Below are 14,111 nucleotides of genomic sequence, written 5' to 3' on the forward strand. Positions count from 1 at the left end.
GACACTTCAAATGTCTGACACCATGTCTGCCTTGGTATGTCACCAACCAGTGTCGCCTGTGCCTGGAATAAAGTTTTGAGGCAGACATGGTGAAGTGAAGCACATTAAGTTCTACACAGACAAAGCAGCAATACGAAAGAGGGGAGTCAGAAAGAAGTGGAGGTCGGTTCCAACTGCCACTGGAGAACTGCCCGTTGGTCCCAGACCTGAAAGGTCCCACGGTTTACTAGTTTCATCACAGAAGAGATGTGTGGCTCCAGGCCATCCGCAGAGAATGAAAATGGTAAACCGGGGGACCCTCCTTCAGTGCTGAGACCAACAGTTCTCAGAACAACTTTCTTTCTCCCAGTCTAGAATAAGATAGAATACAATTACTTACTTCTTCACCAAATAGGAAGAGCATTTATTCAAGATAGCTTTATTGTCTGTCACACAGTGACAGAAATTCTCCTTCGACAGGCAGAAGTGCAGCTCAAGAATACAGTTCCACATTAACAACACACATAGGTCACATACATTAATACATACAATAAAAACAGACAGACATAGCAGTGTTTATTTAATGTAGTGCCTATTTAAAAAGTCCAGTCATTTATTTTCTTCTGAAAGAATTTGAGATGTTGTGATTAATACTGTTGATGTTATGCAGGCAGCTAACCGTGCCATACAATGACAGTGAGCTGCTTTAACCTCTCCACTCCTCTCAGCAGCAACCCAAGTGTCGTGGGAGTTATCAGTGACCCTTCACCATGGCTTGACCTAAGTCTGGAAAACTGTCAGCAGAGGGTTTGTGGTGCAGTACGCCCAGGGATTTGTAGTTCCAGTGATTTGTAGTTCTTTTAAAAAAAATGAAAAAATATTTTCAGTTTTTCAGTTTTATACACAAGACAAACAAACTAACTAACAAACAAACAACAAGCTGCCAGGCATACATGTCTAGTATGATTTGGTTCCAACCAATTCCCCAAAATGTATGTATTACAAGGATACAACTAAAGAGTACACGTAAAATACAAGAAAAAAAAAAAAGTAAAGAGTACAGGCTTGCATCACTACAGGATATAATCAACAATTCTTTACATTTTTAGATAATCAATAATTGGACACCATATGTTCAAATATCTAATATCTCCATTTGCATGATAGTACTGATTAATTCGTTGAGCCATTTCTGGAAGCAGGGAGGTTAGCAGCTACCATACCAGTCATTAATGGGATTTGTAGTTCTTCATTTGACTTGCCATGTAAATCCCTCGATGAGAGTCCTAACTAGAAATATCCTAACTTTTCCTATATCTGAACCTTATGTACACAAGGGTTGTCATATTGCACATAGTATTTGTTGCACATTCATTTAAAGTGTCGCAGTTAGCAGGTTTAGAATGTTCACAGTTGTATTTCAATATTGCACTTATGTTTACAATCTAGTAGCTGCCATCAAATTGTCTAGATTGTCCAGGGCCTAGAACCTAGGTCTTTGCTGTGTTCAGGGCCTGAATGGCCCTAGGGTAGAAGCTGAGCTTCAGTCTATTTGTCCGTGCGAACATGGTCCTGAACCGCCTGCCTGAGCGCAGCCGAACAAAGTGTTCGTTCCCAGGGTGGGATGGGTCCCTGGAGATCTTGGAGGCCTTCCTGAGGCAGCGTGTGTTGTACAGCTCTTCCAGAGAGGGGAGGGGGGCGCCGATGATCTTCTGGGCCGATCTCACGACTCTCTGTAGCGCTTTCCTCTCTGCGGCTGTGCAGCTGGAGAACCACACGCAAATGCAGTAGGTGAGGATGCTCTCCACTGTGCAGCGGTAGAAGGTCACAAGCAGCTCCTGTCTGAGGTGGTATTTCCTGAGGACTCTCAGGAAGTAGAGCCGCTGTTGTGCCTTCTTGATGATGGCTGCTGTGTTGGTCCTCCAGGACAGGTCCTCCTGTATGTGCACCCCCAGGAATCGGAGGGTTGAGACTCTCTCCACGCTCCCTCCATCGACGAGCAGGGGCTGGACCTCCGATTTTTTCCTCCTGAAGTCCACGATGATTTCCTGGGTCTTTGACTGGTTCAGCAGCAGGTTGTTAACCTTGCACAGCTTGCCCAGCTGCTCCACCTCATCCCTGTACGCCGCCTCGTCCCCCCCCGAGATGCAGCCCACCACGGTGGTGTCGTCTGCAAACTTTATGATGGAGTTGCTGGGGTGGACGGGGGTGAAGTCGTGGGTGTAGAGGTTGTAGAGGATGGGGCTCAGCACGCAGCCCTGGGGGGACCCAGTGCTGAGTCTGAGGTCTGTGGAGGTGTGGGAGCCCACCCGCACCCTCTGGGGGCGGTCAGACAGGAAGTCCTTGATCCATGCGCAGATGGAGTGTGATAGTCCCAGGACTAGTAGTTTGGTCACTAGCCTGTCTGGAATGACACCAGACAGGATATGTCAGGATATGACACCTCAGACATAATTGTTTGCTTGACTGGCCATAGCATTTGGCTCCTAATAGCTAAAAAGCAATACTGTATTCTTATTTTAGGCTATTGAATTGGCAAAGACTTCGGAATTTTAATTGACCGCATAGGCCTAATGCTTTTCAAAGGATTTATAACAGCAAGCAGCATTATTTAGCTAGGCCCATGAGCAGATAGGCTACAGGTTAGGTAGAATTGTATATTAGTAGGGACCAATGATCTATACAGACTCCTTCAAAACTAGCCCTCAAAACACATCTGTTCTCCAAGGCCCCATGTCATTGTTTCAGTTTTGCTTTGTTTGTTTTCTGTTTTGTCTGTCCGATCATTCCCTTGTAAAGTGTCCTTGGGTTTCTTGAAAGGCGCTATATAAATTAAAGTTATTATTATTATTATTATGATTATTATTATTATTATTATCAGTGGTTGGGACATTGCTTGCCTGGTCTGACTTGTCAGCGTCCTCTAATGGAGATGCTACCACTCCAGACCACAAGGTGACGCCAAACCACCGCTGAACAGGTGACCAAGGTGCGGATACAAGGGCAGAGGGAGATGGTTACAGCCTCGACATAGCCAGAACTTCCGGCCCATGGCACAAACATAGATCACTGTTTCGGTTGGTTTTACCTTCTTTTAAATGTGAAGGCTTAATGTGATCAAGTTACGTATGTAATTATAATACGTTTGTTTAATCTTGTTCATCGCCATTTATTATTATTTCATTATCGATATAACCGTGAAATAACCGTGAAATAATCAGATATCTAAGTTACAAGGTTTCATCCCCTCGAAAGCGAAATCAAAGCTATCACAAGTGGCCACTGGATGGCAGTGTCGGTAACGATAACTCGAAAAGATGTCAGGTGTGTATTATGTCAAATTATCGACTTCCTTTTATACACTTTATGGACCACATTTCGTGACGTTAGAATTATAAGGTTCTATCTCATTTTTTGTCAAAATTGAGTTTTTTACATAATCTGTACATTATGTAAAAATGTCTTTTTTACATAAAGACATTTTTGAGTTAGTAATTCATAAAATACAAAGGTTCCATCTCACAAAACATAATGGAATGTAAAAACTTTGACGCTCAACATCTCTGAACTGCCCTAAACGGAGATAGAACCTTATCATTCTAAACGGAGATAGAACCTTATCATTCTAAGCTCACGATTTGGCACATTCAGAGATAGGAAATGTTAGAATAGGTATAGCATAGCATAGAGTATTACAGCACAGTGTTTTATTTGTATAGTATAGTATAGTGGATAGTGTACATAGCCTTTATTTATGTAAACCAGCTCTTTTCCCTTCTTGTTTTTAGTTTTTTTTCCTAGCACCAGGGGAGCCCCCCCTCCCAAATTTCGTTGTTTGGTACCTGTACTTACTATATCAATGACAATAAAGACCATTCATTCATTCATGCTCATGAGGAACACACCCACCCTTTGGCCTGTAAGATGCGGGTGCCACTGACCGCGCACCAATGCAACCTGTCGCAGCTCAGTTGGAGGCAATGCACACTAATGTCGCGACTCGCTTGGCGCATAATGCCCATCGATGTGAGCAATATTTATGGATAAGTTCGAGCTTAGGCCGTTAATTTTTTGTGCTATTAGGCCTATACCGTGTCCATAGCAAATCTGGCACCATCTCTCATCTCCATCTTCACTACTACACTCCCTATAGACTACCCGATGGACAAGTTAACATTCGCGCACACACACACACACACACACGCACACACACACACACACACACACACACACACACACACACACACACACACACACACACACACACACACACACACACACACACACTAAGGAAGCTATTCAACATTAAGACATGTTTTACCCCCCCCACCCACCATGTAGTGACAGATGGATGATAGATGGATTGAGATGTCTGACGTGTGTTGTTTGTTCCCTTCTGGAGCTACTGAACATACAGTAAGGGCATTCATTTACCCAGCCTGAAGTGAGGATGTCCTTTCCCTGTCAGTTACTAAAACTGTGTCCACAGTGGATGCCACACACTCGCTAGGGCTGAGAGGGCTGAACCCTAAGTGCCCAAAAAAGGTCAGTTCTTCAATAATGGAGGTCCATTAAACCTCATTAGAAGTGTGGCCCAGCTTCCTCAATGTCTTCCTCACACTGTACAGCCATACGACGGAGGACTCGCTGCTGTCGTTAACTGTCATTAACGGGGACGGAGACAATCGCCCGTTCATCATGTGGAGTGGCTCGGTGCGTGTGTCCAGCAGCCTGCTCCATACTGCCTCAGTCATCTTCTCTGTGTCTCACACAAAGGATCTGTTTCCACTAAGCTCTGACGAGCCAGATGTGCACTGGGACGGGGATAACGCTTCATGTGAAACATTTGTCTGCTGGAAAGACTCAGAATCATGCCTGCTCCCAAATGTTTCCCTCATTGGTTCCAGTTGTTTCGAAAGTAAATATCGTGTCAATATTGTTATCTTACTCATCCTTACGCAACACTTTACGCAACGCTCCATGTTCTGTCCATGCTCAAAGTTCCTGTGAAGCTTTCAATAAAGTCCATTCATTCATTCATTCATTCAACACAGTAAACTTAAGAAAACAATCCACATTGTTTTGTTTACCGGTGGATCTGGATGACTGGATGAGATCTGTGTAAAAAGTGAGTTGCAGGAAGAGGAGGGTGGAGAGGATCAGGAGCTTTGGAGTGGTGGTGGTGAGGCCCGATTGTGAGACGTTGCTGATTTATGGACTGTTTTTAACGGACATCCTGTGAATGTGGTCCACATGTGCACTGTCTCCCAGCTGCACAAGTCCACTGGTGTCTGCAGGGGTGCTGAAGGAATCTGCACCGGCCTTCGAACTGCCTTTGTGTAAAACTCTTTTTCAGAGAGAGAGAGAGAGAGAGAGAGAGAGAGAGAGAGAGAGAGAGAGAGAGAGAGAGAGAGAGAGAGAGAGAGAGAGAGAGAGAGAGAGAGAGAGAGAGAGAGAGAGAGAGAGAGAGAGAGAGAGAGAGAGAGAGAGAGAGAGAGAGAGAGAGAGAGAGAGAGAGAGAGAGAGAGAGAGAGAGAGAGAGAGAGAGAGAGAGACTTTGGTAGTAGGATAAAAAAAAGGGAAAGAGAGAAGGAGTTGGTGGGGGGGGGGGGGGGGGGAGAAAAGAGAATGAAAACTTTGAGGCTTTCAGCGGGGGCTGTTCTAAAGAGAGTGAAAGAGAGCGGGGGGGGGGGGCTGCTCTGGCCAGCCACATGGGCTGTTCTCACTCAGAATAATGGAAGGCTTTCTGTGGCACTTAACCCCCTCACCCACCGCAGGCTGGGAACGGGGCAGCCGCGCGCCCACTGCTCACAACAGACACGCTCACCCGCCGCATAATTGAATTTTACACCCAGTAAAGTCACCCACCCCCCCCTGGCCACCTCCCTACTACACGTGGCCCTGACAGGCAACTCTCTCAGGATCACGTCTCACCCACCCAGGCAAGAAGCACAGGGGACCAAGGCCCAAGAAAGCAGAGTTGGAGAGTGGAGGAGTGACAGAGGAATAATTGACTACCACACAATAGAGGAGGGAGACTCAAGGACAGTTGGACATTGTGCCAAAGTCTTTGATGGAGTTGCCAGATTATTGGGTTGTGTCTCGTCTCTGACCTGATAGAAATAGACAGTGGTGTAGTCTAGTTTTTTTCTAGAGGGTATACTCTACTGTGATTTTTCCCTCCCAGCCTCATATCGTTCATTTCGGAACGCCATATGAATGAATGAATGAATGGTCTTTATTGTCATTAATACAGTACAGGTACCATACAACGAAATTTAGGAGGGGGGGCTCCCCTGGTGCTAGGAAAAAAAGACTAAAACAAGAAGGGAAAAGAGCTGGTTTACATAAATAAAGGCTATATACACTATCCACTATACTATACTACTATACTATACAAATAAAACACTGTGCTGTACTCTATGCTATGCTATAAATATCCTAACATTTCCTATCTCTGAACCTTATGTACACGAGGGTTGTCATATTGCACATAGTATTATATATCTAAATTAAATGTTATAAGGCTGATCTGTGCATGATAGTGCTGCATTTTGACATATTTCATGTCGCATCTCCCCCCCTGTTGATGGTATATGACGTTATAGTCAGTCTCAATGGTCCAAAATTCAAGTGCTTCGTAACACCGGCGGGGTGAATTTTATGAATGAAAGTGAAAGTTCTGTCACAAAACGCTGTTACGTATCCTCACACATGTTTAAGTGGGTATATGGAAATCCTTGGCCTTTCCTAGTGGGTATACGGCGTAGTCCTGCGTATCACGTAGACTACACCACTGGAATAGACCTACGAAACGGCAATGATTGTATCTAGGCTTCGCTATTAGAGGGATTCGATCATTGTTTTAAGATACATGATGGCCCCTGCATGGAGCAATTTTTTATTTTTTGAATGAACCTTTTAGTAAACTTCAATGATCATTTAATTAAGGGGGGGGGGGTGGGTCTAGTGGATGTTGTATTTGATCCCAGTGGAAAGCAAAGCTTTGGCTATCATGATGGAGTAGCAGGTAGGGGGGAGGGACATTTATTTATCATGACAGGTGGGCTCTGGGCTCTGCTCTCAGCCGTCGATGTTTCCCTCTGTCTGTCTGTCAGTGGCTTGAGTTCAGAATCAGATACGTCAGATACGTATCTGGAGATAAGATGGGAGGCCTGTTTCCACAACATGAAAGAGGGAGGGAGGGGGGTTTGGGTCTCTATCCTGGTCGTTGGGTGCATGTTACAAGGTGTCCCAAAGGGGAGGGTAGTGGCGAGTCACAGAGAGAGAGGGAGGGAGCGAGGGAGGGAGGGAGTCCATTAACGGCCCCTGGGTGTGAAGGCTGGCTGACGCTCTAGTCGGCAGGGGGACGCGGGCGGGCGAGCAGGCCCCTATCTCCCTCTCCCTCCTCTCTGCGCCCCTCTTGACCAAACACAATAGGTGTTTCCTCCCTACAGCCCTGGGGTCACTTTCACCTGTCATTCAGACCACCCCCCCCCCCATTATTTAGGGACCAGCACCTAGAATGTTCCGGTGGATAAGCGTGAAGGTTTTAGGGGGGGTTCACTCATGTTTTGTTTGTGTGCATGTGTGGTGTTTGTCATGCCTACAGTATTAACCCTTCATGAGCTTAGAATTATAAGGTTCTATCTCTGTTTAGGGTAGTTCAGAGATATTGAGCGTCAAAGTTTTTACATTCCATTATGTTTTGTGAGATGGAACCTTTGTATTTTATGAATTAGTAACTAAAACATTTCACCATTTTAAAATTAACACCACACAGGCGTTAATAAACACCTAATGGATCAGACTATGTAAAAAAAACTAAATTTTGACAAAAATGGAGATGGAGAACCATATAATTCTAACGTCACGCCATGTTTTTTCATTATTTATACTGAGTCATCAGTTCCATTGTGAACCCCCCCCCCCCCACACACACATACACACACTCTTTTCAAGCTGCGTCGAGCTGCTGAGGCGTGGCGATCACAGGCAGACCGCGCGGCGTTCGTACCTGTTCAACAGAGACGTAATGAGATCCCTGTGACAGACCGACATCCTCCAGGGACATACAACACCTCTCTCCCCCTGGCCTCCTCCCTACGCTGTCATACCTCTCTCCCCCTGGCCTCCCTACCCTGTCATACCTCTCTCCCCCTGGCCTCCTCCCTACCCTGTCATACCTCTCTCCCCCTGGCCTCCCTACACTGTCATACCTCTCTCCCCCTGGCCTCCTCCCTACCCTGTCATACCTCTCTCCCCCTGGCCTCCTCCCTACCCTGTCATACCTCTCTCCCCCTGGCCTCCTCCCTACCCTGTCATACCTCTCTCCCCCTGGCCTCCTCCCTACCCTGTCATACCTCTCTCCCCCTGGCCTCCCTACGCTGTCATCCCTCTCTCCCCCTGGCCTCCCTACACTGTCATACCTCTCTCCCCCTGGCCTCCTCCCTACACTGTCATACCTCTCTCCCCCTGGCCTCCTCCCTACCCTGTCATACCTCTCTCCCCCTGGCCTCCCTACCCTGTCATACCTCTCTCCCCCTGGCCTCCCTACCCTGTCATACCTCTCTCCCCCTGGCCTCCCTACACTGTCATACCTCTCTCCCCCTGGCCTCCTCCCTACACTGTCATACCTCTCTCCCCCTGGCCTCCCTACGCTGTCATACCTCTCTCCCCCTGGCCTCCTCCCTACCCTGTCATACCTCTCTCCCCCTGGCCTCCTCCCTACCCTGTCATACCTCTCTCCCCCTGGCCTCCTCCCTACCCTGTCATACCTCTCTCCCCCTGGCCTCCTCCCTACCCTGTCATACCTCTCTCCCCCTGGCCTCCTCCCTACCCTGTCATACCTCTCTCCCCCTGGCCTCCCTACGCTGTCATCCCTCTCTCCCCCTGGCCTCCCTACACTGTCATACCTCTCTCCCCCTGGCCTCCTCCCTACACTGTCATACCTCTCTCCCCCTGGCCTCCTCCCTACCCTGTCATACCTCTCTCCCCCTGGCCTCCCTACCCTGTCATACCTCTCTCCCCCTGGCCTCCCTACCCTGTCATACCTCTCTCCCCCTGGCCTCCCTACACTGTCATACCTCTCTCCCCCTGGCCTCCCTACACTGTCATACCTCTCTCCCCCTGGCCTCCCTACGCTGTCATCCCTCTCTCCCCCTGGCCTCCCTACACTGTCATACCTCTCTCCCCCTGGCCTCGCCCCTACGCTGTCACACACACAGTCAGGACATCACTCCGCAACAACTCATTATCTACCAATAGGCTCAATGACTGGATAGGCTATCTTTTCCTGTCATATTTACTATTCGGTTGTTAAGTCGTGACGTGTTTCCAGGTCCAACGTTGTCTGAGACGCTCTCTTCGAAATGCCTCAGTAATAATAATAATTCATTATATTTGTATAGCGCTTTTCCGAGGCTCAAAGACGCTGACAATATGGGGAAAACGGGAAAGTGCTGTGTCCCTTGTTGTATGAATAGATCCATGTCTAAAAAACGATTGAACTGTCATTCTACCGCTGTAGTACACTGGTACTCTGGTGTGGGGAATTTTTGGTTTGGACCCGGAAATTGCTAAACGTCACGTTGACGTCAGACTTAACAACCGAATTGAATACGTCGGTGCACAATCAGTCAGTCACTTTGGTGACCGTGGCTTTCAGCCAGGAGAAGATGTCGCCAGGTGGCGTCCAACTTCCCTCAAGTGTTTCGACCCTTAACCACAACAACCTCCAGTTATATGTGGTTATAGGATGTCAATGAAAGCATTTATATTCTAAACGGACCCCCCCAAAAAAGCCAGTTTGCTAGTTCCTGTCTGACACCATGCTTCTGTCTGATGATATAATAATAGTAATAATAATAATAATAATAATAATACATTCGACTTATATAGCGCTTTTCTAGACACTCAAAGACCCTTTACAAACTGAAAAGATCGAGTGGTAATAGTAAAAAAAGGAACCAAAAAATAGATAAAAGAACGTATAGGGGGTCTAATTAATTTTTAGATGGCTACATCTAAATCGAAGTGTCTTTGTAGGACAATCTACTCTGTTTACCTTACAATCACACCTAGATTTCGGGCGGAGAAGCGGCGAACAAGCAACGCCAGCGTCCTCCCTCGACCGGCATCTTTTGAAAAGTGATGATATGATTATGTCAGCCACCAGAGGACGACATTCCCTGAGTAACCCTGCTCCTGGTCTCCCCAGGCAACCTCCTCCCTGACTCCCCCCGCGGCCCCTCCCTCCAAAGGCATAACCTCTCCTAATCCCCCTCCCCCGGTTACCGTGGCGACGGCTCAGACTAGCAGGTGACGCATTGACAGGGAGCAGATGGTTCTCCGTGGAGGTAAGCACGGCCGGACAATGCCTCCATATTCATCATACAGCCCCTCTCTCTCTCTCTCTCTCTCTCTCTCTCTCTCTCTCTCTCTCTCTCTCTCTCTCTCTCTCTCTCTCTCTCTCTCTCTCTCTCTCCATCCCAGCCACATACACACACACACACACACACACACGCACACACACACACACACACACACAGACGGACGGACACACACATACATACGCACACACACACACACACACACACACACACACACACACACACACACACACACATACACGCACACACACTCACACAGGCACAAACGCCCCCCCCCAATTCACTCTGATATTCATTCTACACACTTGTATAACACACACACACACACACACTGATAAAGCCACTCAAACACATAACGTAAAGTAGTTTGTAACTTGTAACTTTGTAAAGTAGTTAAAATATTGATATTGTGAACAGGGGACATTGTGACCAGCTAGCGTACAGTGAAGTTGTTTAGCATAACAGGGCGGTCGGTCGGGGCAGTGGAAGCTGGTGTTTGATACCATTCCTCATTCCATTCTGTGCACCACAAAGAGCCCCTGACCCTCCGACTTCTACCTCCCTCCCTCTGGGCTGGGGTTCCAGGGGGGATATAACACTGTAGGTAGATGCTGGAGGTTCAGAGGAGGTGGGTGGGGGTGGGGGGGGGGGGTTATATTGGGCTTCAGGATGGGGGGGGCAGACAGGGTAGATCAACAACAGCCTCGCCCCCCCCGGCCTCCCCACGCCTGTCGTCTGCAGGTGTCTGCAGGCGTTCGGCCGCAATAACTCAATCTGCTAAAGAAGCTCCTTCTCTGCTCTGGCTGTCTCCCCCCTGTCTCCCCCCTGTCTCCCCCCTGTCTCCCCTGGAGATAGAGTACGCCCCGCTCCCTCGCTCCCAGTCCCTCCAGCTCTTTCTTTCACCTCCTAACTCCTGAATAATCCAGCAACAATGCAGGGCTACAAGGCGGTGGGTGTGCAGCGATTCGCTAGAGGCCTGACTTGTTTTGGGGCCGGGGGGTGGGGGCGGGGGAGGGGGGGCGGGCGGGGGGAGGGGGGGCAGTGGGGGGGGGGGGGGGGGTAGCATTATGGAGATCAGCTAATGCATGTAGAACACTGTTTTCAGGGTTTTCTGGAACAAGTGGCGAAGAAAAGTGTGTGGCACAATGGGCCCCCCCCCCCTTTAGTGGTTTCAGAGCAGAGCGCTTTAACCCACCACACACCTGGAGCTCACAACAGGGGGTGGCCCACCTCACCCCCCCCTCCCCTCCCCCCACCTCACCCCATCACCACCACACTTCTCCTACCTATCAATACAGTCTCTGAGGAGCTGGGATGGGGGCAGAGGAGGAGGAGGAGGAGGGGGGAGGGGGGGGGGGGCTGGCTGCATTCAGGGGCTGGCTGTGATAAAGACACACAGCGAGGAGCCATTGAAGGGCCCTGCGTCTATAATGGAGTCACTAATAGGTGCCTATTCAGCGAGGAAAGTGTTTTCTGGTTGAAAAAAAAAAAGTTTTGGGGGAAGCAACAATCAGTTTGCTGCCCGCTGCCTTGTGTGTATGTAAAATGTATGCACCCCCTCCCCCCCCCCCCTCTTTCTGCTACTTAAGAGATTCACCACTGAAAGGACTTCATGTAGTTTGGAGTCTCCCTTTTATTCCTCACTTGGGAATGAATTGAATGGACCCATTTCTAAAGTAGAGTCCAAACCAGTGGCGAGGTTCGACAAAAGAGAGACACACTCGCTCTCTCTCTTTTTTTTTTATACCCCCCCCCCTGTCCTTCATTGTTACCCATATACACATGTGCCCCAACTTCAACTGAATGGGTCATTTCTGTGTAGCTTCCTTGATGACTGCCCCCCTCTAATGCTTTGGCTAACTTCAGGCCAGCCAGTGCGCCCAATTGTCTACATACACGTACGCCACCTGTATCAGTGAATGGACCCAAGATCTACAGGAGGTGTTCAGAATGTCCCACTATTAATTCTATCAACCTGACTGTTAATGATGTCTCTCTGTGTTTAGATGTGAATGCATAATTCAGTATATTGATGAATGTACAGTGTGTATACACTGTGAAAGCAGGGCTGGGTTGTGGATTGTATTGATGGTGGTTACTCGGGGGGAGGGGGAGGGGGGGAGAGGGAGGGGAGGGGGGGAGAGGGGCGAGGCAGCGCCCAGTGGAAGAGGTGGCTAATATAGAAATGCTGGGACCATATTGTGAGAGAGGGGGGGGCGCTAATGGAGAATTACCATGGGGGCCATATTGTGTGGCGTGTCACAAGGCTTTAGCTGACAGATTGATGAGATGGGGAAATAACGGCACTGCCAGGGGGGGGCGGCCCAGCGTGGTGCCCCCCAGGCCGAGCTGGGACCTGGGGCTGGAGTGAGCCCGGGAGCAGGGTTCCCCTCAGTCCTGCTGGGCAGAGCCAGCGCAGGTCACAGACCTCCGACTCCCGGCCCTGCCAGCCCACCACGGGGAGCACTTTGTCTTACTCTGTCTTAGACTGGATGGGCTTTTATGGGGCTTTTCTGTTATTTTGAGTGGATGTGTGTGTGTGTGTGTGTGTGTGTGTGTGTGTGTGTCTGTCTATCTATCTGTCTGTCTGTCTATCTGTCTGTCTGTCTGTGTGTCTGTCTGTCTGTCTGTCTGTCTGTCTGTCTATCTGTCTGTCTGTCTGTGTGTCTGTCTGTCTGTCTGTCTGTCTGTCTATCTGTCTTTCTGTCTGTCTGTCAGTCTGTCTATCTGTCTGTCTGTCTGTCTGTCTGTCTATCTGTCTGTCTGTCTGTGTGTCTGTCTATCTATCTGTCTGTCTGTCTGTCTGTCTGTCTATCTATCTGTCTGTGTGTCTGTCTGTCTGTCTGTCTGTCTATCTGTCTGTCTGTCTGTCAGTCTGTCTATCTGTCTGTCTGTCTGTCTGTGTGAGTGAACAGCCTGAATGGGCTTGTATTGGTGTTTTTTTATGTGTTTTCTGTTATTTAAGTGTCTTTGTCTGTCTCTCTCTATGTGTGTGTGTCTGTGTGTGTCTGTGTGTGTCTGTGTGTGTGAGTGAACAGCCTGAATGTGCTTGTATTGGTATTTTTAAAAGTGTTTTCAGTTATTTGAGTGTTTGTGTGTGTGTGTGTGTGTGTGTGTGTCTGTATGTGTGTCTGTATGTGTGTCTGTATGTGTGTCTGTATGTGTGTGTGTGTGTGTGTGTGTGAGTGAGATAATGTTCAGGTGATCATTTTGGTTTGATATGTTCTCATTCACGTTGGTTTAAAAACACACAATGTAAATGCTTAACGTCGCTGTCTGCATACTGCAGGAGTCGGCAGAGGCTTACAATTGATTTCACTTGGTTTCGGTTGAGCTAAAACATCAATTTCCAAAGAGTGTTCAAATAGATAAATGTATCGTGAATGCCTCGAGGTTAAATGCCTTTTAGAGGCAAAACAACCAATGCAATTTAGGGGTAGGCTATTCAGGCTGTCAAAGGGAAATGGGCCATTATCGAAAAAAATGTGTTGAGACATCACAGCACAAAACATACTGCTGTGACTTAGCCCAGGCTGGGCTTCCCTCACAATGCATTTCCAAGCAGTGTCTTAGCAACTGGTATTGTGACATCTGGATTACCCAGGGTGCATTGCAGAGCCCCCTGTTGGGGTGAACAGAGGAGAGTGTGCTGTCGGAAAGGAGATGTATAGGAAGGTCCTGATCTCAGACACTCCCATGCAGCTCCAGTGTGTCCAGAGAAGTCTGGCGTTTTTACTTGGA

General features: G+C 48.2%; 1 protein-coding gene across 1 annotated transcript in view; it reads left to right on the forward strand.

Annotated features, from left to right (window-relative positions):
- The window catches only part of igf1 (insulin-like growth factor 1), a 184,020-nt gene that overhangs the window by 92,041 nt on the left and 77,868 nt on the right, over window positions 1-14,111 (forward strand). The window lies entirely within an intron of this gene.

Source organism: Nansenia antarctica (genome assembly GCF_963989245.1).
Source record: "Nansenia antarctica genome assembly, chromosome: 8".
NCBI classification, from domain to species: domain Eukaryota; kingdom Metazoa; phylum Chordata; class Actinopteri; order Argentiniformes; family Microstomatidae; genus Nansenia; species Nansenia antarctica.